Raw genomic sequence first — 27,703 nt, forward strand, 5'->3', positions numbered from 1 at the left:
AGTTTTGAAGAAGGCAAAAGGCTGTTATAATTTCTCTGAGGTGAGCATAACCCTTGTACATCTCTGGAAGTGGAGGGAATAGATTTATTTTCCATGCCACTGCCTTCTGCAGGGACTTGAAAAGGTCTCTTGGTGAGGCAGTGATGAACGGTTGTGCCACTAATTGAAATCACTGGGAGGGCATTGGCAATGGCTCTGTGGTAGATCGGTGACCTAATTCAACTAACCAGGATAGTTGTGTCATTTGACAAGTGTTTGGAGAAGAATTTGAATAGATGGGGAGACTGAATGTTGCTTTTATATTCCAGCCTCTTTGTCTACTTTAGTATTGCCATGTCAATTCAGCGATACAGGGCAACTTTATTGCTCTTTATACTACCTGGCAGCAAAGACTAAAATCTGTGTGGCTTTGAGTTTGACACACCTGAAACCTACTAGAGCAGAGGTGCCGTTTGCACACCTACTTGTGTACGGTTCAGATTTGGGCTGGTTTGTGCCTTCCAAGAAAGCAAAAGAGAACTGATTTGTGAGCATTGCAGAGGTGTTGTGAAACCTGGAGGTGCTGGGTGATCCTGCCTTTCTGCCCTTCCTGTGCTTTCAAAGGTGTACTACTGTTCTTTTCCTTAACCTAAGACTTGAAAATCTTGCCTGACTTGCTGTTTCTGTTACTCAGACCTCAGAAAGTACTGCAGATTGTTTTGTATGTTGCATTTAAGCAAACCAGTTAATTCCAGAAATTAACATGCCTGGCGTTAACTACTTTTCTCCCTGGTGTAAGAAAAAAACTGGAAAATGAGGTCTCCTCAATTTTACTGTCCATGGGGTGGTTGTGATGTGCTCTTGGTCTTGCAGCTTGCTCAGCACTAAGCAGTAACTTCAGCTTTTTAGAGCCAGACTGAAATTGTTCTGGCAAATAAGCTCTGATTATTTGTGCAGGTTAGTGCCAGGGCTCTCCTCAGGGACCCAAAATAAACTTGTTAGCTTTTGCTTAAACTCTTGAGCCTCGTCTAGTGTTCTTATATTTCAGTGTTGTGCAAGGCTAGTCTTGAAAAGCAATCATGTAGAGCTGAAGTTAACCTCATGGAGGTGAAGCACCACGTTGACCAAAGTTTATTCTGACTTTCTTTGGGGTTTCTTTTTGCATATGGGGTTGTCTGGGTTTCACTGCTTGTGGTTCCTGTTTATCTGAGGTCTCTGACCACACCAGGCAAATCCCAGCCTGTAAGGCAGGATGAGTAAAGACCTATGTGAAGGTCTACGTGTTTTTTAGTACCTTACAGGGGAATGGATTATCAAAGTGTAGGGTTTATTTTGCTGCACATAGGTTTTTGGTATTGCTCCAGTGCTGAATAGCATCTCCTATGGTGTTATTTGACATCACATCAGTGTTTGAAAAGCTCAGCTTTATTTTTTTTTTTCCCCTGTTTATATTTGGTTGATTCTACATTTGTCATGTAGCTTGACATAAGTCCATGGATTAATGAGGTGCTTTATGGAAGTGAGGAACTGGAGCAGAACCAGCTCGCGGTTGGGAATTCCCTGGCAGGGGTGAGCGGTGAAACCACAACCCAAGAAACATTCACCTGGAGCTACAGGGTGGAAAAAGAACTGCACTGATCAATAGGGCTACAGCTCTGGTGTAGTGGGGCTGGAGATAACTGTCCCTTGCCCCCTCTTTTTTTTTCCTTAGCTACATATCCTGGCCTAAGCAAGAGGGTCCAGCACATGGAATTTAGCCTTTGCCGCTCTACTAAAACAGCCATCAGGAATCAAATATGTTGAGAACATGTCTTTAAGTGAGAAGAGCTCCATGCTGTAAGAGATGCTTCTTTGCTGCTTTTGAAGAGTAACATTCTTAATATTCCTGTCTTCCAGTTCTGTGCCCCTGGGATAATTGAGTCGTGCTGAATTGTGAGTGTTGTTTGAAAAGCTCCCTTGTTAACTGCCATGCTTTTGTTTCTGGAGACCAGTGTGGTTAATTCCTCTTGTCTTAATAACAGCCTAACTAACGGGCTTTGGGCAGAGCTTTATTTTTAAGGTGGGTATGACCGTATCTGCTAGCGGGCCGGATTTCACCACTGCACGTTAAATCGCAGACCGGGCTGGAGGGAAAATCCCTTTATAGTGGTTTTCCAGAGCCGGTGTACTGGGAAGGACCTCGTAAGTTTTGGGTTACCCTGCTGCACCATCAAATTTTCCCTACTGATTAATACAACGATCTGAACAAAGTATGCAAGAATGAAATGCCACCTCTGCTTGTTCTTGCCCTTGCTGTAATGACCCTTTATAGCATGTTAAGACCATTACACTTTGCTTTTTGTTTGTAGTTTTCCTTTAGCAGAATAGTCTTTTATAGCTATAAAGCCATAAGGAAGATATTTTCTGGCAATATCTGTAGGAGTTGCAGTTCTTTACCCGGCAAGCGCTAACATCTCTGTCTTGCTTTAATGTTTCTTGGAGCTAAAATATTTTTGGATAAACAAAGCATTTCACATACTGTATAAACCGCTTACAGGCCACCTTTTTACCCTCAGACTGGAACGCAGCCATGGTGAACAAGGACCTCTAACATAGCTGAGCACTGGCCGTGGGGTGTAGCGGGGCAACGCGTCATATCCAATGTTAATTTTGATCGGCGTATCACATTCCAAGCCATTTATTGTACAAGAAATTACTGGCATCCATAAGCAGATGAATTTTTATTTATGGAACAGTTTCCAGGAGTTTTCCTCCCCGGAATCGTCTCTGAATGTTGCCATGCGGTGAGGGGAAGCAGCTGGAAATGTATTTGAGGAGTGCTGGCTTAGTGCTGGGGTTCCACTTTGGAAAAATAGAGCACAAGTGCCTTTGGTGAGGAGATCTGGTGGCGTTGTCACTTGTTACTCAGGCAGTGCCACGCTCAGCCCTGTCATCTCTTGGGGTGGCTGCTGCTCTGTCCCCTTGCTGTGCAGGCTGTTTAAATCCTGAAGGAAATACGAAATACATTGTTGACGTTTGTTGAGCAGCATTAGAGGCCAAAGTGATCAGCTTTTTGGGATACTGAGAAACTTTGGCTTTGCCAGGGTGATGCCTCAAGGGAGAGAATGTAAAAAATCACTTGTTCTCCCGCTTTTAATGCTTGAAAATCTGAGGATGGCGTCTTGGGAATCACAAAGGAACCTACTGACTTAAAGTCTATTTCTGTATAATTTTTCTTGCAGAGGAAAGGCATTTTTTTTATTTTGCAGCAAATGTTTTCTAAAACATCTCCCCCGTGTTATTACAGAGAGGAAGAGTTTTCTCAACCTGTGGATTGTAACCTGGCTTCTGTTTACGAGAAAGAGCTGAGGGAGGCAACCTGACACCTCATGACAACTTAAAAGTTAGGTAGCAGTGTAAACATACCTGCTTGAATCTGTAAATAGCCTGGGAGCCAGAAACAAGGGGTGTTTTTCCACCCCATCTGTGTGGGAGACGGGATGCGGCAGTAACTGGAATCCCGAGGAGCCGCAGCAGCGCATAGACTCGCCTCTGCAGCGAGGGACGTGTCGGACTCCTTGCCAGGTAATGTTCTGGACATAAAGAGTTTAAATAGGATCGTGTTCCGGGGGTGCTGAGCAAGGATTTGGATGAGAGATTCCCTGAGGGTTACTAAATACAGGCTCAGGAAACTCCTGGAGCTGAAAATAGCCAACGCCTCAGACAGAACCTTGTCTGGCACAGGATGATTCAACGGATGCTGGAGAACAACTCTGAGAGGCTTTTTGTTGCACGGGGATATCTTGAAAATAAAAGCCCCGAAGCTTGGGGTGATTGAATTTAAGGGTTTTAATAGTGGAAGAAAATGCCAAATGTTTAGTTGCGTGATGGTGGCACTGAAGGGAGTCTCTGGAAAAAGTAGTCGCCGATCGTGGGTCTGCTGGCTTCAGCCCAGTGGTGCTGTGAGAGTCATCCCTGCCATTTCCCATTCTACAGCCTTTCTTTGGTTAAGCTTCCCTGGGCAGGAAGGTGAATTGAAAAGGAGGGCAAAATGGGATAGCTGCCCAAGCATTGCATACATGGCAGGGTTTGCTGTTTGGCAATCAGTGTCATTATCTCACAAATCTTCTGTTTAGACTCATGTACAAAGTATTGAATGATATTTTAAGAGCTTAAAGAGGCTTCCTGTGTAAGTTTCCATGTTACTAACAGCACATTTTTGTATATGCAGAAGATTTTTAACTGCTGCAGTAACGCAGGGAAAGCTGCTTGGGCTCATTTTGAGTGTATTTGCCAGACAAGCAGAGAACGTGTTTAAGTCGTGCGTGTTGGTTTGCTTGTTTCCACTTCAGTGGAGGTCTCCCTGTACTTCATGAAGCGGGTTATTTTTAGTTGACTTGCAAAGCTTGAGCAACGAACACAAAACTTGTCAGCGTGTCCTGCTAAGTATCCCCTGACCTCTCTGCCCAAGAGAACCATTGGCATCCACTGGTGCTTCTGGAATTTGGGGCGCTCCACGTGTGGCTCCGCGTGTCACCGGAGGAGCGAGCTGTGTGTCTGTGACGCCGGGCGCCTGACAGAGGAGACATTCAGTCACCAGTGAAGGATCGTGTTCCAGCAGCAAATCTGAATTAATGCTCTTCGCCCTGCCAGAGCTGAAAAACACACACCAGATCTGGTTTTATGCCCTGCTTGTTTGTCTTCATCTCTCCAGGCCACACAGTCTGTAAATGACACTGTCCCTCTGTTCTGCCCATCCTCCCTTTGAGATCAGCATGTAAGCATCCCAGCATCTATCCTGCTTCTCCTCTTCATCACCACTTCTCTGCAGGTCCCGTATTGTCCAACTAGGGAGGTCTTGAACTTGTAGTATGGTTCTCATGTTAAAAGCTGAAAAATGTCAGTTTGAGAAATACAATTTCTCAACTCCTTGGTCAGTGGAGGGTGCACCTCCTTTTGCCAAACCAGTTATTCCACTTCCTCTCTTTGAAAAAGCTTTATATCAGCTATTGCTTTTTAAAGACACTTGCAAAGATGGAATGTGTCTGAGTTTCAAAACTCTTGCAAAATGCGGTGAGCTTAAAGTGGTGTGATTTGTTTCTGAGTCAGTAGATAACTTCACACCCAAAAGCCTTCCTGTCAAGTTATGTGTTTAAATGTAGTGTGAATTCTGATGCAGGTTGAGGTGAACCATTTCTGTCTCCATCTCCTCAGCAGAAGCATCTAGAGCATGCTTATCATGGACTCCTCGGCTTTCATCCCATCTCCTCCAGCTCCTGTAAAACCAGTCACTGGAAAACGATCCATGAGATACTTAACACCAGTTTGATGGGTAAAAACAAGCAGTATAATAATCCATTTGAAGTAGTTTCCATTGGTGACAGAAGACAGGGAGCTTCACTTTTGTTGTTGTCTGGTCGGTCCAGCGTGTTTGCATAATGAACGCCCAATGTACATTGAACAAAAGGCACGTGACCTTTTATCAGTAGTTTCACTGATAGCAAGTGGAGGGCACCCTTGGTGGGTTTGCCAGTAATGAAGGAGCATGTTTCGGAAGCAAATGTTGCAGCAGATAGCACTGCGTTCAAAAAGGCATTGCAACAGTATTCCTTGAAATCATTATCGAGCTGAGACTTTCAAGAAGGTCCTTCTAATAGATGCACGTGTGTATGTGCATTATGTGGAGTGCTAGTGGTAGCTGGATGTAGTGGAAACTTTGTCCAAAGATTGATTTGGAAACTACTATCTGTCTGAATAATCAGCCCTTGAACTTTTATAACCTGGGGAAATTATGCAGATCCGGCTGCAAATGACCTAACTATGAGTTAGTTGCAGTGTGGTTTACTTTATTAATGTTTTCTAATGTAACTTGCTTCTTTTGAATCGACTCAGCTTTTTATCTTCAAAGTATTTTCAGGTGGATCTGGGAATTTTTGGTCATCTCACCCTGTAGAGAAATATCAGTATGTCCCGAGTCAATTCTCAGTGTCCTGTTATCCATCTAGTGTAAGGATTTTTGAGTGTTTGTAGGGCGGTTGGCACCCTGGGTGATGAGGATACTCATGGCAATGGTGAGGCCAGAATTTTGGAGGGGGAATGTGTCTTGTCCAGTGTTTTTGGAAGGCCAGACTCCAAGATGGTGAGGAGGAGGCCTGAGAGAGAAGAATTATTTTGCAAACAAGGGAAGAGACCATCTCTTCTTAATGGGCTCACTATTTGGTGCATACTTGGGTGTTAGATCTCTTAGGATGTGACCTAAAAAGAAATCCAGGCAGCAGTCAAAGGGGATGTGAATCTGGTTATTTCTGAATGGAAGCTGACACCTGCTTTGTTCTATTAATATCTCCTTTTCTCTCTGCTATAGTTATTTAGTAAGAGATCTTGAAAGTTTCTTCTCTTAACTTGTGCTCGTGAAGTCCTTTTATTTCCCCTGCACTTCTAAAAATTATACTTCACCTTTTTCATAGTAAAGCAAGTGTGGCTGCTGCAAACACTTGTCATTTGAGCTTCTTTCCCTCAGTTTTGTTCCCAGTCCCTGAGATGCTGGAAGAACTAAACACATGTAATCTCCTGCATAAATCTCGCTAATTCACGTAATTATGTTGCTGTTTGTCTTGCTAACAAGTTTTCTCAGGGCTTTGGGATGTTAGGAGTGAGTTTGCAGCTGTTTTGCTACTGTCTTTCCATAGAAGAAAGCTGATGTTTCTGAGCTGCCTACCTCAGCGCTTCACCAAGCACTGATTAAAAATGTGCTGTGTTCTCTCTAAATCTTCCTAAAATGGAAATGTGAGTGCAAAATATTCTGCTTTTTTTTACAATTAAAGACAAAATGTAAAATGGAAGTTGCTCTAAAGTATAATGGCAAAAGCTGGGCTTAGGGGGAAGTAGTATTCAGGTAATGTAGAGGCAAACAAGTGTAGATTAGGAGTGATTTGCAAAATAGCTCAGTGAGTAGCCATGCCTTTGGAGATGTTTCTGTGTAAGAACTGCATCGCAGATTTCACTGGCTTCCTATGGTCAAAGAATTAACTGTGAGGAACATTAAAAGGACATCTTAAACATCAGCTAAGCATTCTCTCAAAATCCCTTACGTTGTCTTTAAATCAGTCAATTTGATTTATTTAATCCACAGGTGTACTGAGTTGATGAATTGGTACAAGTGATCTATATAGGCTGAATCACTCTGGTGTATTTTAAGGGGTACTTTAGTGTGGCTGGCAAATGAGAAGCAAATGTGGAAACACGCTTGCCTTCCTGTGCTAGGCTGTAAAATGAAGACACCGCTCTAATCCTGGAGGTGCCTTTTCCGAGGAGCAGTCGGTAGCCGGTTAATCCAGCCTTCGCAGACATACCTGATCCTCGCTGGTTGTGTTGGATAACAAAGTCCAACAACAGCTCCTTTTGCAATGGTGCTGCTTGCGTAGATGTGTGTTAAGTGGAAGGAACATGTCGGTGCTTTGCAGGCACAGCTGATACACAGCACAAAGAGACAGTTTTACTTCCATAAAGTCATGAAAAGTACGTAAATGTGGATGCCTGCTCTCCTAAATCATGTGAAGGTTTGGTTCACTTATAATGGTGTGGATAACAAGGGTGATAGCATTCACCTGAAAAGCAGTTGAATATTAATAAAGGAAGTTATTTGCTCTTTCTGGAAATCCTGCAGGTTCCCGCAAGCTGTAATCTATTTAAATGCATTAGTCAGAGAGGCAGCTCAACTCTAAGCCTGTCCTAAGCTTGAGGCTGTGCTGGTTAATTGCTCTAGAGGGTGTTTGGGTGCTATTGAGGATGACAGGTAGTTCTAAACCACCTTGTGACATGGAGAGTAAGACTGGTGAGTAACTTCAGACCTTGATCTTCATAGCATGAAAACCATCACAATTAATTCTCAGCTGGTGCTTCTGCATTAAAGGAATGCCGCGAGTGTTAGAGCAAGTGGTATCACAAAACCAAAACGTGGTCGTGTTGTGTGTTGAAATAGAAGTGGGCTTCTCTCATGCTATTGCGGCTTGCTATTGCTTAGCAACTCCAGACACTGAACTACTTCCATCAAGTGTTTAAACACAGTTTAGGGAAACTGGCCCTTGTAGCCCAGCAGAGCAGGAGCCACCTCTGTGCAAACAGGAGGAGGAGCAGAGAGGATGGAGGAGTATGGCCTGCAGGCTAATTGATTTAGGTAAGATAGACCTTTTATTCTGAAAAGTGTCTAAAGAGAAAAATACAATGAAATGAAGTGGTGTGTGTTCCACAAGAAAGATAGGAATGAGCTCTAATTAAACCGTGCCATACGGTTCTTCTGTCAGTGTGATGGTGGTGGTAAACCAAGGTAACCGTCAGCGTGAATTGCTTCTACTTTCTTCAAAGTGGCTCAGAAGTAGAATCATAGAATCGTTTTGGTTGGATGAGACCCTCAGGATCATCAAGTCCAACCACAACCCAACTCTGGCACTAAACCATGTCCCTAAGAACCTCGTCTAGATGCCTTTTAAACCCCTCCAGGGATGGTGACTCCAGCACTGCCCTGGGCAGCCTGTTCCAATGACCGACAGCCCTTTGGGGAAGAATTCTTTCCTAATATCCAATCTAAACTTCCCCTGGCGCAACTTGAGTTCTGTATGTGGCAGAAAATGTGTCTTTATGGCTTTATACTGGAGAGAAAGAGGCTACAACCGGTACTGAGCACGTCAGAAGAGCTCGTGGCACTCGGCAGCACGTGCCAATTCGTGACTTGCTCGTGGAAAATGTGTTAATGTTTGAGCGCCAGTTCGAGTTTATGCTCCATCATCTCTCAGATAGGGGGTAAGGGTAAACATGTGGAGTAGGGAGCTTTCCCTGGGGCTGGCGTTCTCGGGGTTCGGGCTGATGCTCCTTTCAGCGGATGGGCGTTTTTTTGGGCCGTCTAAGACTTGACAGATGAGTGAGCGCTGGCGAGCAGTGCCAGCGTTTGGGAGGGCGGCTGTTGTTCCGAGATAAGAATGCAGTTACTCCTGGAAACAGGGCCTTGCTCCTTGCTGAAGACGTGCTGGTGGGCGTTCATGGGATGGATAACTCCTCTTATATTTTGCAAACGTGAGCTTTTAGTACTACAGTCCTACGGCAGCCAGGGCAGGACAGCAAGGCTTGTACGAGCAGCTCTGCCATGGGCAGCACCCTGGCTCCATCCCAATTTGGATTTGGTTCTGCTCTAGCAAGCAGACTGTGTTTTTTGCACCCCCCAAATCAAGTGTTTGAATGGAAATGTATAACTTGCAGCTTTCTAGCTAACGTGACTAGAGCACAGTAACCATCTGTTTTCCTCTTATCCTAAAGTTTAACTGAAATAGCCCTGCAGAGTCCCGTGCTAAAGGGGGGCTGGTTCTCTTCCAAATCTCCCCCCTGGTTTTGTCTCCCTTGAAAGCTGGGGGGGTTGGACGAAGAGTGTATTTGCTGGAGTGGTTTGTCTGCTGCGGACTCTAATGCTTTGCTCTGTAAAAGGCAGATAACAGGGCTGGAGAGAAGCCTGTTGCCTGGATTTTGGTAACGCGCATTTTGCTTTTTACCTTTATTTTCGCTTCCTCTCTCTCGTAAATGATGTTGGTTGTCTTGAAGGCTTCAAGCCTTCCTGGATCGGCTTATTTGTCAACCAAGACCGCTCTCCATGAAGGGGATGAAGAAGCACTTCAGGCCTCCTTCAGATCCAATGAAAGCTGCTTATAGATCTTATTTGGACACAGGGATCTTCTCTCTTTCTGCATCATTTGGGAAATACTATTTGTAAAATGCAGCTGTCTATGGTAACATGGTCTTTACTGTGTATCCCAGCTATTGATGGGTCTTGAGGTCACCTTCACATTGTAATAACTCCTAATATTTTAATAGAATGCTTGCTATTAGCTCTGCTTCTTAATGTGTAATTTCCTTTTCTTTCTTTAGTGGTGACTCTGAGTACGTGAGAAGCAGCCAGCAGCAGGTCTTCTGAGCTTGGACTCCTATATTCATCGGAAGCTTCTAACCTGATGAATCGAGTGCTCTGGGTAGAAAAGCAACTTGAGGTAAGCAAATGAATTTTCCGTTTTCAAACACATGTATTTTGGAGTGGTGTGGGGTTTTCTCCAATACTGTGTTTACTGTAAATTTATATTAAACATGACCTGGATTTGGGTAGGTTCTCGGTTTGGACTTGCACGGGCAGATATCTGTTTTGCTTTGGGTTAATCACTTTTTGCACGTGTGCCAGTGTATATCCCAGAGCTGTGTGGCACTGTTCCTTTTGGCACCTGTACTAGTTGGTTTCTTAAGCGACGCTTTCATTAAATACACGGCTTAGTAGAGAATACGATGATTCTTTCTATTTTTCTGTTCGCTTAGCTGTTGCTTGTGCCAGCCTGGCACTCTCTTCATTCAAGAGAAAACCAAAAAACACCCCCCAAAAAACCAAACCAAATAACACAGTCAAACTCCAGTACTAAATAGCATAATCTTAGGAAAAGGCAACTGAAAGATCGCCTAGATCGGTTCCTTTTTCCTGCTTCCAGGTAAAGATAACTAAGAGCAAAACTTCAGAAGATACAGGTTTTGCATAAATGCTCCAAAATCACTATATAGGAGGAAATTGTTGCCCTTCTGGCTGCTGAAACTGGAATGAGACACTGGGTAGACAACCAAACTGGTGGCTGGATTACCTGGTTTCTGTTCCCAGTTCTGGCTTTGACATGGATGAATGACCTGCAAAGGCAAAATAAACGTGGTGTACGCCCCTTCTTGCTGCTTGTAGTTATGTTTTGATCTTCTATTAATCCCGTGAAGCTGTGTGAGGATTAGCTGAGAGGCATCTTTTAAGATGTTTGTGGGTTTGTTGGTTTTGATTTCACCACTGATTTAAGAGCTAGAGGAGGAGGCGTCATAAGAATCAGAAAATAAAAGTGGAGCTATTGGGTGTAGAGATTTTGAGGGAGGATGTGTTTTTGAAACTGGAATTCGTTTGTGTGTAACCCGAGTGATGAGCACATTGAACTACCTTCAGCTCTTAGTTGGGAAAGCTGCTGCCTTTTTGTCAGTGTTCTTAAATATTAGTGCAACTAAACTGGTTGATTCTGAGGGGCCATGAGGAGGGACAGAGCAACTTTCAGTTGTGATTCCTCCTAATGCACTTGTAGTTCTTCCTGCGGGTGCCGGGAGTAAATTTTGGTTTGGGAGAGTTGGTTTTAGCCCCTCTGTTGCAATGCTGCGTGCCCCTGAATCTAAGGTATTGTACAATTAAGCTGGTTAGTAGCGCTTCCACAGATACCGTAAGAAATACCATCAGTAATCAGAAATAATGAGGAAAAATACCATGACTAAACATAAACGCTGCTGAAATCGAGGGAACTGATTTTATGTGTGTGTTGCGCGTCAGGTGAATTGTTATGAGCAGGTTTTCATTTGGCAGTCAGCGCTTTCTGAAAGGTGGTGTCTATGTGATAGTTGTTTCGGACGAACCGTAATATCTGGGTATGTTTTAATCAGCCATGAAAAATTCCTACTTTCTCCCTTCTCCTTCAACTATATAAATATTAAGAGCGGATGACACTTAAACCAGACACTCATGTCACTGTATTGATTCAACTTCTGTTTCCCTTGGGTCCAGTACACGGATGTGATAAATAATGTAGTGATCTATTACTTAAAGTTTAATGCAAGTTTAATAGGGGTTGAACGTCACCAGGTACAGTGCGGGAGGTGCAAGCCTGCTAAATGAAGAAGATGCAAACCAAACACCATCGGGCACGTGCCGTATCTTGTTATTTATGTGAATATACTACTTGCAGATGCTTTGGTGTCTGAGACCTCTACGTTATGCTTATTTGTCTCTGTATATGGCAACGTACATTCCAAACCCATGGGGTTCTGAAATCTAGGGATTTAATATAGTGGATTATCAAGGTACTACTATCTCTTCAATGACTTTTTAGTTTTTTTTCCCCTCAGTACAAGTCTTATTTTTTTAAACAAAGGCAAAACGTCCCTTTCTTCAATTGTTAGCTTGGCAGAACTCGAGTCTTCAAATATTCCAGGAAGCCTTTTGTTATATAAATACATTAATCCTCCAGCTCGGCACTGTGTGTGCTTGAAGTTGCTCCTTACTGAATTCTCTTTTAAATTTAAACTTCAGCAGCTTTGAAGGAGAAACCCGATGTTACTTTTCTATAGCAATTAATGGTTCTGACCATGGCATTTCCCTGGACTGCAAAGCAAACGCCCTGATTGCTCTGTAATGACAGCGTAACAGTGACTATTTAAAGCAGACACTGCAGCGAAAAGCAGCGGTTTATGCTTGAACTCAGTTTCTGTGTCTCTTAATGATTTTTGTTTAAGCTGGTTACCTACCAAATTTAACTTTGTGGGAACAAGAGTCTCAGTGTATGTGGTATCTGTTGAAAATATTTTTGCCTAAGTTCAGAAATAAAACGTGTATGAACAGCAGGAGCTTGCAATGGTTAAAATGAGAATCCGGTGCAGACTACTTGGTAGTTTAACAGGCCCCGGGACTTTCAGCTGTCAGATTTTCCAATTAAATGCGCAACAGTTGGCTGGAGCAGATGCTTAAACAGAAAACCCAAAAGACTCCCAACAAAGCCCCACCACCCTGTGAAATGTCAAATGCACAGGAGATAATCTTGATTAGAAGCGGTGATTGGTTTCTGGCTGTTGTCTTGTACACATCAAAGCACCTTTGAGGAAATTTATTAATATGTACGTAACTGAATGTGAATGTAAAGCTTTTTCTGTATCCTCTGTAGGACAGGAGTTCATTGTGACACGGACTTAGTAAGTAATACCTTTGCTGCCAGGAGTGCCCGAGCTTGAAGTTGCTGATGACTGATGAGGTCAGACAGGTTAAAGCCTGGGATTTGCTATGTAAGCTCGGCCTTTATTCTGCACACAACAGGCACACCTTGTGCAGCACCACCCAGCCCACCTGCTGCTCTCTGGGAAAGCCTGGGCCCCCTTCTCCTCTCCTGTTTGACCTCCCTGTTGTCTTCCCCCCCCGACTTTTTCCAGATGGATGTGAGCTGCATTGTATGAAATCCCTCCTGTAGAAGTGGGGATGGCGAGTGGATTTTACAGGGTCCGCATGAGTGCTTTTGGCACAAATGCCAGATCCACGGGGTGTGTATGACGAGCGAGGAGGAGGAAGGTGAATCCGTGCAGTCCCCTGGTACCACCCAACTCCAGTCTGTGGTTTGATGTGCTGCTGCTGCTTCCTCCTGCCTTGATGGAGCAATCGTGTACTCAGAGAGGAGTCCCAGGAGACAAGTGATGGCGTAATGTCTTGGGCACTGAGCCAAAACTGAAGATTTAATTGAATCTTGGTGCAGATATTGTATGTTCCCTGTGCTTAGTTTGATCAGATTCAGCTCTGGTAGACTTCTAGTCGTTGCTGCTAATTAAATAGCTTGGCTGGTTCTTGCTAAGTGGGTAACGTAAGGCAGGTTGCTGTCAATAGTTTCACTCGTCTCCTAATTCGTTTTCCCTCCGACAGGGAACTGCTCCCCTGTTTCTTGGAAAAGGCAAAAGATACGCTAGCGGGAAATGGCTGCAGTTAATGAAAACAGGCCATACCTGCTGCTGATTAACCCTTAATCCAAAGAGGGAATTTTCCTTCTCCAGGTTTGTTTGTCAGCTGAATTAGCAAAGGACTGTTCCTTTGTCCTGGGGCTGGCTCCGACTGACTCTGCGGTCGATTCATATCATATGGGTCCAAGTAATCGCATTTCCAGTGAGGATGTGTTCACCAATTTTCACATGTTCAGATGGGCTCTCTTGCTTTGCATCCTCTTTGCTTATGCGCCTTTTTGCTTTGGCTTCAATTTTCCGACTTGGCTCTTGTGTACGTGAGCTCTCAGTTGGGGCTTTGATGGCTGATGCCATCCTGACTCCTTTCAGGTGTCACATCACCTACCCGAGATGTCTGGGGATGGAACGGGGCGCCTAGCAAATACTGAAACTTTTGATAGCAACTGTGCGCTTTCTTTGGGTTCACCTGCTTGAAGAGTGAGGGTAAATACATTTAGTCTTTATCTGGAGGGCACTTGGTGCTTTGAAGTAGAGCAGGGCCCTCTTGCAGCTCTGTTTGCTTCCGATGTCACACTGTGCACGACCAGCCCGTAGCCCTTGGTGTGCAGTTAAGACAGCAGCATTACGTTGAAGTGCAAATGTCATTTTGTGCTGAAGTCATGCTGGAAGTAGTTCCAAATGTCGTGTTTGTTTGGATTCGGGAGGGGAACGCCAGCTTGCTCACCTCTAATCTTGTTTTGCTCTCTGGTTTGTATCTGGTTTATTTGCATTCAGCAAACCCGTATTCAAATGGTGCTGAAGCATTTAATGGATCTGAGCGTCCTCTTCCTCTGCAACCCAGGAGACGTAAGATTGGTGATGCTTCTGGTTTCTGTGCCTTTTGGGCAGCTGCATTGTTAATGGGTCATTTTCCCCCAGTTTCAGTCGTTAGACGGATCCAACGTGCTATGTTCCCATGTCAAATTAGACCCTATTAAATAGCTCTTTCTTATTGGATAGCTATTGACTAGCTTGTTCATTATTTTAATGATGGATGTAGCTGTTTAAAATTACTCCGTGGTTTTGCAGTTGTATTATTCCACAGATGATATGATTATTGGGATACTTGCACAAGAATCAGTTCATTCATTAGATGTTCTTCTCTATTCTCATGGATTTGTTTTCAAGATGCATTAAAACAAAGTGTTGTGTGGTTTGGTTTTGGTTTTTAACCCTGGCCTGTGCTCCCCCTTCCTCTGCTGTTCCTATTTCTAATGAGTAGTCGAAAGGCTGTCAGCAACTATTTTGACAGATTTCCACGTACTACCTAGTAATGTTATATCTGAAGTATTTTGCTCCGTGGTGATAAATACGTAGCAAAGGATGGTGGTATTAAATGCTGAGGGATTTTATGGTCCCAACGGAGGATGTTTGCTCTGTCACCAAAGTCCCAACTGCTCAAATCATGTGTGCATCCAGGCTACGTCTAGGCAGATGTAACTACCATCTTCTTTAGAGCATGTTTCTACCTTTAGGTTCCTCCCTGCCCTTCGCTGTGTTGTAGAGCTTGATTGCAGATACTGACGCATCGCTAAATTCCCCAAACTTTACTACTAGTTTCTTGGAAAGCCTGTGTAAATATAGCCTTGGGAGCTCCCTGAGCTATACAGCACATCTTGAAGGGCAAGCGGCAGGAAAGGTAAGGAAGATGATTTGCAGAAAGGCTGGGGTTTATTGTTAGGATATGTTAACTGTGCTTACAAGGTTGCTTTGAATGTTTCATGAATGCTGTCACAAATCCAAATTAGACTGATGCCCTTCTCAGCCCAGTACAGCTCTTATATATACATCTATATATATATATATAGATGTCATACTTGTGTCTGCCCCCTGCCAAAGGTTGGGATGGTCTACATCTGACAGCATCACCGCCCTGACATAGTACCGGTTCATCAAACTCTGCCTGCTCTAGAAAGAATAATGTTGCCTGAAAAGCATTTAAAAAGAAGCAGCAGCAGACGTGAAATGAAGCACCGTGGATGAGGCAGAGCTGGACTAACAGGTCTGGGCATCGCAGTCGACACGGACAGCTTGTGTCTCCCAAAACCATTGCAGCGCTCGACTTGCTCTTCCTCTTGCTGGTTTGTTTTCCCCTCCCTGTCTTAGAGTCTTTTGTGAAGTTTCTCTGGGAAGGCAGCTGAATACCAAGAATGCAAATGCACTGACTCCGGTTTTGCGATGTTCTGCAGTTTTTGCTGATCCTGTTCAAAGTCTCGACAGCTGATCTGGCAAACTTGGTGCTAAATGGATGAATGTGAATGCTGTGATCATAAATATTACCCCACATCGCAGAAATTACTTGAAAACTGGTGTGTATTCCTCAAGCTGTTAGTTGTCTTTCAGCATCCTCCTTGTGCCCTTTCATCTTCAAATGCTTGTGCTGAAGCTCAAATAAACTTAACCTGTCAGCAGTTACAAAGACGCCTTTTCATAGCTGTACCTGTCAGTTCAAAAGCTGTTTGCAAAGGCGATAAGTACTTATGTTGTAGCTGCTACGTCTCTCAGTGATTTTTCTCATACTCAAATAATGTTCAGCACAAGGTTGTGTTTGTGCTTTGTGAGGATGTTAGCTCGCCCAAAGCCAACCCCTAAGGACTGACATCTGTCAGAGCAGGACAGTTCTGGCCTTAAATCCCTTAAACCAGTGAGACTTCCGTTTTCTTAGCAAGGTGGTAACACCATTGAGCCGATGCCGGATTCTTTACGTTCATTGACTTGCTCTGGTTTTAAAACAATAGTCACACAGGTAGATTGCTTGCAGTACCCTAAGGCACCTGATCACAAGTATTATAATCACAAAATTGCAAGTGGTGCATGAAAATATGCTGATTTTGTGCACAAGGTTTTCCCGTAGCGTTCTGTTGAGGAAGATTTTATAATGAATAGACAGCTCTCTTGTCAAATTTTAATAACGTTATCTACAGTGAATGCTACGTTAAAATTATGAAATAAAGGAGTATACCGCACGGATAAAGAGCTTAAAAATTTTATGACTCTTTATTTGGCTATGTTCTGTAGGATTTCATTTTACAGAATGTATGTAAGGCAGTACTTTAGCTCATATTTACACAGCTGATGCAGCCAGTGTGACAGTGAGCTAATTTCTGTGTGTAGGGGGAAATACGTTGTGTACTCTGCTTCACAACTCAAATGCACCGCTGTTTGCACACAGAATTGCCTCGCCAAAAGGCAGGGGGGCAACAGCACACAGTCATTATTTGTATTAGTATTTCTTCTCTGTAAAGAAGTACCTTTATTAGGAAATGAGCATTGAGTATTGCTGACTACTAGTCCAGATCCAAAGCAAAACTTGAGATCTTAAATTGATTCTTTCTGGGGTTGTCATCTTAAAGGTCCAGGGAAACTAAATGCAGATCATTTGGGAGTTGCTGTTGCAGCTCGTTATAATAATTTAAGAGCTCGGGTGTTGATGATCTTGTGCTGCCTACAGCACTGTGAACTGAGCAGTCAGAGATTGGTGTGGTTTGAGTGCTGCATGTTTTGGCGTGGTGTACACTTGTCCTAAACCTGGTATTTCATGAGAAGTGCCCCCCCTGAGCATGGTGTGAGGTTCCACTGCTGGCTGGGGACCGGAGCCATCCACCTTTTGCTTCTGTAACCTTCATTATGCATTGCGTGTGTCAGGTTTAAGGGGAAAAAACAAGCCCGGTGTAAGTTCCACTGGATTTTCAGCCAGCATCTTGAGTCTCTGGGAAGGCAGCGGGGAGGCCCGGAGGCCGATATGAAAATGTGAGTTGAGCTGAGCTTGGCACGGAAAGAGCTCACAGTAGGAATTCAGGGTAAGGAGGAGTTTCAAGGGGACGTAGAGGGTGTGTGACAGTGTGGTAACACCCTGCTGTCCGCGCCTGGCTGGCTGTCTCTTTGGAGAACGGCTGCACATCATTTAATACCCACCTCGGCAAGCTGTCCTAGTGCTCGTTTCCTGTCCTTCACCCACATTTGGCTTGATTTGAGCTGGATGAGAAGTGGGTGTTGGAGCAACATGATGTTTACAACCAAAATGTTCCTGTTTAGAAATAGGCAGTGCAAACACTTGCGCTTAAAGACACACGTTGGGTATCGGTGGAACAGCCAGACCGCTCAGGGTGGCGACCTGCCTGGTCAACAGTTGGATGAGGTTACTCAGGTATTGAGAAGATTCAGTGCCTCCTAATGCGTACACAACCCCAGGTTCCAGTGTAAGTTGGGGAATGACCTCTTAGAGAGCAGCGTAGGGGAAAGGGACCTGGGGTCCTGGGGACAGCAGGATGACCATGAGCCAGCACTGGGCCCTTGTGGCCAGGAAGCCAATGGTACCTGGGGTGGGTTAGAAGGGGGTGGTCAGTAGGTCAGAGAGGTTCTCCTGCCCCTCTACTCTGCCCTGGGGAGACCACACCTGGAATATTGTGTCCAGTTCTGGGCCCCTCAGTTCCAGCAGGACAGGGAACTGCTGGAGAGAGTCCAGCGCAGCCACCAAGATGCTGAAGGGAGTGGAGCATCTCCCGTGTGAGGAAAGGCTGAGGGAGCTGGGGCTCTGGAGCTGGACAAGAGGAGACTGAGGGGTGACCTCATTCATGGGGATCAATATGGAAAGGGGGAGTGTCAGGAGGATGGAGCCAGGCTCTTCTCGGTGGCAAACAATGATAGGACAAGGGGTAATGGGTACAAACTGGAACACAAAAGGTTCCACTTGAATTTGAGAAGAAACTTCTTCTCAGTGAGGGTGGCAGAGCCTGGCCCAGGCTGCCCAGGGGGGTTGTGGAGTCTCCTTCTCTGCAGACATTCCAACCCGCCTGGACACCTTCCTGTGTAACCTCATCTGGGTGTTCCTGCTCCATGGGGGGATTGGACTACATGAGCTTTCCAGGTCCCTTCCGATCTCTGACATTCTGGGATTCTGTAATTAGAATTTTACCATTTTACAAGCTCTTTTGAAACCTGAAATTCCAGGTGAGGTACCGAAGAAAGTCTATTCCTGGACCTGTTGATTCTCCTGCTTCGCACCATGCGGTGCTGGGGGCTCACTTGGGAGTGAAAACCCACTTATCGTCACAAGCAAAATGAATCCATCCTTCCTGTCCATTCCAGCCAACTGTGCAGTAGGAGCACCCAACAGGCTGTCCCGAGGAAGAGCTTTATTTTTATCCCGCTGCCTTCCAAGGGGTAAGTCTAAAGACTTAGAAAATGGTTTATTTGAGCAAACAGCAAGTTTTTGTCTGCACCCCACTGGTTCTTGCTTGCACAAGATGCATCATCCCTGCGAAAATCATGCTAAATGTAAAATTCTTTCTATGTGCATTTGTAATCCTGTTGTTTACCAGTAAAATACCCACCTAATATACATATATATAAATATATATAAATATATATATAAATATTTTATAAAATGTTTTTGCATAGATTCTTTAGTTTTAACTGGAAAGTTTTCTATTAGGCCAGGATCTGCTTCTCTGTGGTAATGAGGAGTGGAGTTAAAACGGACACTTCAAAGCAAATGTGTATTTTCACCCTGTGTTGAGAGGAGTTTGAGGTGCTGAAAACTGGGGTAAAAAAACCTGTGTGCTGGGCAGTAGTTTTGGATGCATCTCTGTCCCTTGGCGTACTGTGATTATTAGTGATGCAGAAAGTGTTGAATACTCTCTTTCCACATGAAAAGATGACAAAAGTGTGCGTAGGTGAGGTAAGGAATCGGTACGTGGTACAAGGTCAATGAAGCTGCAAAGCGGCAGTTGGTTACAAATAAAAGAGAAGCACTTTGGGGTTTATTCTGCTCTTGGGAGGCTTTTTTTTCCCTGAATACACTGAAAATAGCTGTAAAGTCAAAGCAGGAAATGAATGAATGTTATTAGTGAAGGGGTAGTGAAATAACAAGCTGCTGTTTAAAAAGAAATATATCAAATGTCTTCATTCATGATTCCCCGTAGTTACGGTATTCCCTGCTGCAGGATTTTCCGCCGAGGTTAGAGGCTCAAAGGAGGCTGGATAAAACCCAGCCCTGGCTACTAAAGACGGTGTCTCCTGGCTCATTAAAGCAATGTTTTAAATAAATTAACACCTTCTGTGTAAAACATGCTGCAGAAATGTGAAACTTCATTTTCTAAGGAGACAATAAGTAATGCTTAGCTGTTTTCAAATGCCGTGTCATATAGACACGTGCGAATGCAGGGGCTACGAGTTGGGGTAGCAGATTAAACGTGGGATTTCTTGGCTTCTGTATTATTTGATATTTTTGGTAGCTAATGGGAAACAAGCACATAGCCGCAAATGATTCAGGTGATGAGAAGTTTGTGTTTAAGAGCGGATTATAGCAGTAGTCAGTCGTCTTAGATAATTCACTGTGTTACTTTCCCAAACACTTGCAATCTGGAGCTGATAGGCGGGTAGGTTGGAGCGGCAAGTGAGCGTGATGCGATGGGGATAGATGTGCATCAATATTGCCCTGCAAGCTCCGTTTTCAGCACGGTGTAATGTTGGAGTAGAGCCAAAACTCGGGGCTTGCCCCACAGAATTCACCGCGGGGCTTGGAGGGTGATGGTTTCTTACACCACACGTTGCTTTTTCCTACAGAGAGGCGGTTTGCTTGCTTGGTGTGTGCAAGGACAGGATTTTCCTTGGAGATTTTGGCGCTCGGCAGCGTGTGGGTGTTGGGAGGATGGAGGTGGAATAGCGTCCCTTGAATCGGAGCTGGTTTGACATGCTAGGAGGAAACTGGCAGCTGCAAAAGGAGGGGGAAAAGTAAAACAAACAGCTCTTAGGATTTTGTGTAGAGGAGAAAAACTTGAAGCAGTAGATGTTTAAAAATTTATACTGGACTGAATGGGGTGAAAACCCAAGGAGAGGTAAGTGGCGGGGGGGGTCAGCACAGGGCAGCGATACCTTCCAAATTAAAAGAGCCTTGGTTCAGTGTCGCGAGGCGTGGGTTTGGTAACCTGTCTGGGAGTAAATGCAGAGTGATTTATCCCTCTCCCGCTCTCTCTCCAGCTCTGGCCGCTTGTGTCTGTTGCTGGGAAGCGGCTGCTTCTGTATTTACGAGCAAGGTGGAAACTACTGACCTGCTTTGCTGCCTCTGAAAGGCGAGCGGTGGTTGTGATGGCAGATAACAAGGGCAGCGTTTCTGAACGTGCACAGACTGCGTTTGCTGTCAGGAACCACAAAAGTGCCGATGGGGACTGTTGGGAGCGTACTGCACAGTGGCAACAGATTGATAGTTTGATTTATAGTTAAATGTTTTCCTGTATTTCCATAGCCATAAGCAGTTAGCAAATTGGATTTAAAAGCCTAAACTTTGCTATAATCTAGAGACCTTTTTACATTATTTTTCTATCCCATCTGCTGAGTTCTTCACTGGCGGCTGAGATGTCACGTGGCTCCAAGAGAAGTGACGCATCTTGGTATCCCATGGTAACTGCCATCCCTTCATTTTTAGCTCCTTTGCTTTGCTACCAGATAGAATAACCTGACTGTGGGATTAGATTTGCTTTGCTCAGAAATAGGTGAAGTTGCAGCGGTTTCAGTCTCTAAAACTGTTTGCACATAGTAAAAAAAGGACTGAAAAAACCCACAAGCAGACAACCCCCACTGTGAAAGAAAACCAGCACCCCAGCAAACCCAGAAAACCAGAAGCTCCCCACCCTGACTTCTCAACATGCAGGAAACATTGGGTGGGGTTTCTACTCTTTGCTTGCTGTTCGGAATATTGAAGAACATCATCTAAGGAGTTTTTGCAAGCCACATATAGATACCCCGCAAGCATTTCTTGGGCTCAGAGGTAAAGTTCTCACCAAAGCTAAATTTGCAGTTCAGATCTTGCAGTTCACACAGGCTTTGCTGCTCGAAACTCGTTAGCTTATATTTTCTTCTCTTCCTTTCTTCCCCCTCACCCATATCAGTTGGTTTTAACCTCTGATTGCTGTATGCAGTTAATGGCTGCATCTTAATTAGAAATATCTGCCATTTGTCCCAAGAAAACGTCTTGGCTTTACATTCAGCTATGCTGATATTCATTAGAATTATGATTATGTTTTTCTAATATAGGCCCATTTTCTCTTCTATGCCTACATATCCACTGGTAACTTTATTGTATTCAAACAGCAGGGGTGTGATTTGGTCAGCCTGAAAACTCTAGTAGCTCCTCACCCCATTTAAACAGTGGGCATTGTCTTTGCAATTGTACATGAGACCTTAAGCTCTTCTTGTGAGCCCTTTCCAAACTCCTCTGGACCCTTTTTGTAAGTGCCTTCAAGAACACCTAGTACACATCCTACTTAAGCATTATAAATCTGGCTAAACTTTGCCCTGCCAGTTTGCTTTTTGGGGAGGGAACAGCTTTCGGAGACCTGGTATATTCTCGGAGGGCAGGGGGAAAAGGCTGATTTTTCTCGCGTGTATTTCCCATGTGCTGCGGTGGAGTTTTGCAGGATTTTTGCATTTGTGATTTGAGTTTACAACATTTCAGTCCCGTAGCTGAAGGACGGAGTTTTCAGAGCTGAGGGGCCAACATGACTCATTTTGCTGGATCCGACGGAGTTTTTTGAGTCAGTTTTTGAACGAGAGAGGATGTGACCTTGGTGTTCCTGTGCAGCGAGGCGTAGAGATGTAGTTTTGAGCAACTTTTGGCTTCCTGGATTCGGGGCGGTTCATCTGCGCGATCCTTGCTCATCATCCGATGTACAGCATCCATGCGGGCACCCGGGAACTTGGAAGCATTGCAAGACTTCTCTGCCACGCATGTCTCCAGAGCTGTGCCCAAGCAGGGCACGTCCCTCTGCTCCAAACAGGTAATCCATACAAAGCAGTTGTTGTTATTGGAGCGGGATTGAATTGCTTTCTCTTGGGTTTGTGGTTATGTGCAGCCCGGTGAGCTAACGTGAGCTGGGTGTTTGCGTCAGGAGCGCTGCGCGCTGAAATCCCAACAATAGGCCGCTTGTGGTGACTGAAAGCGGTGGGGGGAAAAAGAAATCCCTCTTCTGTAATTGCAGGAATCGGCAAGAGTTTATTAAGTCACACTTGACTTTTTTCCCCGGTGTTTTCTGCGTAGCTCGTGATGATTTAGGCATAAATTGCTTGGGCAGAAGAAGCGCTTGGCCTTTTAGTTACTGGTTGCAGTAGCTTTCACTCAGTGGATTAAAGACGTTAATCAAGTTCTGGGGATGACAGCATGTGAGAGAACTGTTGTGGGAATGTGTTTGCGTGTCTGTGACCATATCCACTGAGCAAACTCCTGCGTTCCAACAAAAAAGCCAAAATGAAGGATTGATTCAGTGGAACCTGCTGGCAGTAGGTTTTTAGCCCAGTCAGTGCTAAAGCATAGTCAGTGTGCTTTTTGGCACAGCTTTTGTTCTCTTGTTTGGATAATAGTGGTGACCTTGCCAAAGCTGGTTGGAAACAGCATTGAGGAGCCCGTCCCAAACAGGCCAGGCTTTCTTGGCCATAGAGGAGAAGGAATCGCGCTAAAGAAAAAGATCTGAGCTTGCAGTGTGCCGAAGAAATAAAATGCGGCGTAATACAAGTACGACGGGGCGAGCTGCCCTATCGCGAATATCCTGTGTTTGAAATGAAAAGAAGCATCAGAAGAAAGGTGAGCAGTTTCGCATCCACAACTGAAGATGATTAGAGCAAGTTTGCCTTTGAGGACAGAAAATCGTCGCTGTGTTCGAAGGCGGTTGGGTTGACATCCTTTGAAGGTGAGAATATTTGCGTGGACGTGAGTTCTACTCCAGAGAACAGCTACCGGGTAACTACATGTTTGCCATTTTAAGTGTGGAATATTTAATAGGTAGAAAAGGCAAGTGGATTATACCATTGTCTAGATAACATTAAAGCTATCAGCTACCTTGCAAATCATACTGCTGCTTTTTCCCAACAAAAGCCTCTCGCCTCCCGGATTTCCTGCTGCTCACGCAAAGAACGGACCCGACATGCCAGGAGCAACTTTTTGACTCATCAATAAGCTGCAGACACCTCTTCTTTTCTCCTTTTTCTTTATATCTTCATTTGGAAATAGTCCAGGGGAAGGGCAAGGAGAGTTTTGGAATCTGAATGAAGCTGCAAGAGCAGGTTTGGGAGGGAAAGCTGTTTGTGTTTTAAATGCAAAGGGAAGATGCTCACGGAGCGTTCGGGATGCAGGAATGGAGGGAGGGAGGGGGTTCTCATTTTTGGACACAGTCTTGGCAATTTTAGTCAAATTCACACTTTTTCTGTTGATAGCTGCTTAAATTACATGAGTTTCCTATGTTACGAACACTACAATAATGTGTATACAGCCTGCGATTGCTTTCACACGCTAAACTCTTAGTCTGTCGTGAAAGGTTCACGATAAGCTAATTCGTCTATATTATCTTATGCAAAATAGTACTATGGCACTGGTAAAAAGTATTAGATCTGTTGTTCAGGACCAAGGTGCACACGTGAGGAAACCACGTTGCAATGAGTTAGAAAAGTTGGAGCTGGGGAGGACTGTGAGATGTGGCAAATTCAATTAATTCAGGAAGCTTGAATTGAAGTGAGGAGCTGAATCTGAAATGTTAGGGGCAGGTGGCACTTTATTTCCCTAAGAAATAGTTGTAACTGGTCATGTAGGTAACTGTTAACTGGTGTTGTGTCTTAATGACCTAGGCTTGTTTAACAATGTTATTGTGCTTCGTTAGTGCTGTTCAAATTTTGAATGACTACCTGAGAAAGTGCTTTTGTCTTGATGCCGTACTTAAATTTTGCTGCGTTGTGAAGGTTTTTGTTTGCTGTCGCCTTTTATTTTTGGAGCTAAGGGTGTGCAGATCTATGGTTTAAAGAGAAATAAAACAAGGGGGGAACCCTCAAAACAAAGTGAACTGTGTCCTTGGTAACCAATGTACAGCTCTGACACAGAGGGAAGACGAGGTTTTAGACCAGCACTAAACTCAGTTCTGATTTGAAAGTCAGAAAGCTGCCGGTCGAGATGTTTGAACCCAGAGAACAGTCCTTTTTCTGAGCTGTACGTCAAGGGGAGAGGTAACATCTCGCCCAGGCCGTCGCTTTGGCTTCATCCGCACCCTGCAGACTCGCACTAGCGGCATTTCATTTTGATTTTGCAAGGAAATGCCTGTTCGTGTAGCAGGTGGAACAAAACAAGTAGCAGCTGGTATAACAGGCAGCGTATCTGACTCAAATTGTGCTTCAGAAAGTATAGAAAGGTGCATCATTTGGCCTATGGGGCTCCATCAGTCTGCGGTGAGCTTGTAGAGGGGGAGGGAGATGCTAAATTAAGGACGTGTTACCTGGACTGATGGTGGTTTGGCGGAAGATTGGGCTGTAGTTGTGAGAGCCAAGACTTCTCCCTGCTTGTTTCAGACATGGTTGGCCAAGGAATAAAGGTCAGAATTACTGGGGAAAGCCTTTTGGCAACACCGTGGTGCTGCTTGCAAATGCAGTGAATCCTTGCAGGCAACTGCTTTCCCCGGGGACTGGCCACTTCTGTTCATTTTGGTTTGTTTTTTTGCTTCTGTTGGCCTCCTAACTACCCAAAACACAGCCCTGGGCTGTCTGGGTTGCGCCTAAGGAATTACTGCCTTCATGGAAAGGAAAATAAAGGAGGACAAATCTACTGTCCAGTGTGTCTGCAGCTGGGATTCTACCTGGAGGTCTTGGACTACTTCTGATCCCATATGACCTCACAAACCGCCACGCTGAGCATCTGCGGGTAAAACTCATGCATCTGGTTTTGATGCATGAAGATGCAATGAAGGCTTGAGGAGAAGCTTTTGCAACACTTTTGTTGGAGGGTTTGGACAGATGAAACAGCTCTGCAGGGACCAACAGAGCCTGGAGATATTTACTCAGAAAAGCTTATACAGAGTGTACTGATGTGGGGTGCTCCTGTATTCCTGAAGTGCCAGAGTCTTCGCCACGGGAAGGCAAGGAAATGGGGGTTTCTGCTCCCCATTGGGATTATAATACTGGTGAAGTATTAATATGTGTATTGGAAACTGTTCTTTCCCATGGGAATCCATATCTCTTTCCTTTCAGAGAGGCTTAGTTGCTTGATGTTGTGATTTGCAAACTGCAGGTACAAGTAGTCAAACAGCAATTACCTGTCTCTATCATCGCTCTCTGTCTGTCTCTATCATCGCTCTCTGTCTGTCTCTATCATCGCTCTCTGTCTGTCTCTATCATCGCTCTCTGTCTGTGTCTCTATCATCGCTCTCTGTCTGTGTCTCTATCATCGCTCTCTGTCTGTGTCTCTATCATCGCTCTCTGTGTCTCTATCATCGCTCTCTGTCTGTGTCTCTATCATCGCTCTCTGTCTGTGTCTCTATCATCGCTCTCTGTCTGTGTCTCTATCATCGCTCTCTGTCTGTGTCTCTATCATCGCTCTCTGTCTGTGTCTCTATCATCGCTCTCTGTCTGTGTCTCTATCATCGCTCTGTCTGTGTCTCTATCATCGCTCTCTCTGTGTCTCTATCATCGCTCTCTCTGTGTCTCTATCCGCTCGCGCTCGCTCTCCATCCGCTCGCGCTCGCTCTCCATCCGCTCGCGCTCGCTCTCCATCCGCTCGCTCTCCATCCGCTCGCTCTCCATCCGCTCGCTCTCCATCCGCTCGCTCTCCATCCGCTCGCTCTCCATCCACTCGCTCTCCATCCGCTCGCTCTCCATCCGCTCGCTCTCCATCCGCTCGCTCTCCATCCGCTCGCTCTCCATCCGCTCGCTCTCTCTCCTCCCATCCTCTCTCTCTCTCGCTCTCTCTCCTCCCATCCTCTCTCTCTCTCTCTCTCTCTCCTCCCATCCTCTCTCTCTCTCTCTCTCCTCCCATCCTCTCTCTCTCTCTCTCTCTCCCCATCCTCTCTCTCTCTCTCTCTCTCTCCCATCCTCTCTCTCTCTCTCTCTCTCTCCATCCTCTCTCTCTTCTCTCTCCATCCTCTCTCTCTCTCTCTCTCTCTCCATCCTCTCTCTCTCTCTCTCTCTCCATCCTCTCTCTCTCTCTCTCTCCATCCTCTCTCTCTCTCTCTCTCCTCTCTCTCTCTCTCTCCTCCATCCTCTCTCTCTCTCTCTCTCTCCATCCTCTCTCTCTCTCTCTCTCCATCCTCTCTCTCTCTCTCTCTCCGTCCTCTCTCTCTCTCTCTCTCTCTCCTCTCTCTCTCTCTCTCCTCTCTCTCCGTCCCTCTCTCTCTCCGTCCCTCTCTCTCTCTCCGTCCTCTCTCTCTCTCTCCGTCCCTCTCTCTCTCTCCGTCCTCTCTCTCTCTCCGTCTCTCTCTCTCCGTCCTCTCTCTCTCTCCGTCCCTCTCTCTCTCTCCGTCCCCTCTCTCTCTCCGTCCCCTCTCTCTCTCTCCGTCCCCTCTCTCTCTCTCCGTCCCCTCTCTCTCTCTCCGTCCCCTCTCTCTCTCTCCGTCCCCTCTCTCTCTCTCCGTCCCTCTCTCTCTCTCCGTCCCCTCTCTCTCTCTCCGTCCCTCTCTCTCTCTCCGTCCCCTCTCCTCTCTCTCCGTCCCCTCTCTCTCTCTCCGTCCCCTCCCTCTCTCTCCGTCCCCTCCCTCTCTCTCCGTCCCCTCCCTCTCTCTCCGTCCCCTCCCTCTCTCTCCGTCCCCTCCCTCTCTCTCCGTCCCCTCCCTCTCTCTCCGTCCCCTCCCTCTCTCTCCGTCCCCTCCCTCTCTCTCCGTCCCCTCCCTCTCTCTCCGTCCCCTCCCTCTCTCTCCGTCCCCTCCCTCTCTCTCCGTCCCCTCCCTCTCTCTCCGTCCCCTCCCTCTCTCTCCGTCCCCTCCCTCTCTCTCCGTCCCCTCCCTCTCTCTCCGTCCCCTCCCTCTCTCTCCGTCCCCTCCCTCTCTCTCCGTCCCCTCCCTCTCTCTCCGTCCCCTCCCTCTCTCTCCGTCCCCTCCCTCTCTCTCCGTCCCCTCCCTCTCTCTCCGTCCCCTCCCTCTCTCTCCGTCCCCTCCCTCTCTCTCCGTCCCCTCCCTCTCTCTCCGTCCCCTCCCTCTCTCTCCGTCCCCTCCCTCTCTCTCCGTCCCCTCCCTCTCTCTCCGTCCCCTCCCTCTCTCTCCGTCCCCTCCCTCTCTCTCCGTCCCCTCCCTCTCTCTCCGTCCCCTCCCTCTCTCTCCGTCCCCTCCCTCTCTCTCCGTCCCCTCCCTCTCTCTCCGTCCCCTCCCTCTCTCTCCGTCCCCTCCCTCTCTCTCCGTCCCCTCCCTCTCTCTCCGTCCCCTCCCTCCCC

At 45.7% G+C, this 27,703-nt stretch overlaps 1 protein-coding gene across 2 annotated transcripts in view; it reads left to right on the forward strand.

Moving 5' to 3' along the window:
* The window catches only part of SGMS1 (sphingomyelin synthase 1), a 99,429-nt gene that overhangs the window by 15,673 nt on the left and 56,053 nt on the right, over positions 1-27,703 (forward strand). For both annotated transcript variants that reach the window (XM_082054428.1, XM_082054427.1), the window contains exon 2: positions 9,871-9,989. The gene's annotated coding sequence lies outside the window, so the exon portion shown is untranslated. The remainder of the gene's footprint in view (positions 1-9,870; positions 9,990-27,703) is intronic.

Source organism: Streptopelia decaocto (assembly GCF_964273445.1).
Source record: "Streptopelia decaocto genome assembly, chromosome: 5".
In the NCBI taxonomy this organism is placed as follows: Eukaryota; Metazoa; Chordata; class Aves; order Columbiformes; family Columbidae; genus Streptopelia; species Streptopelia decaocto.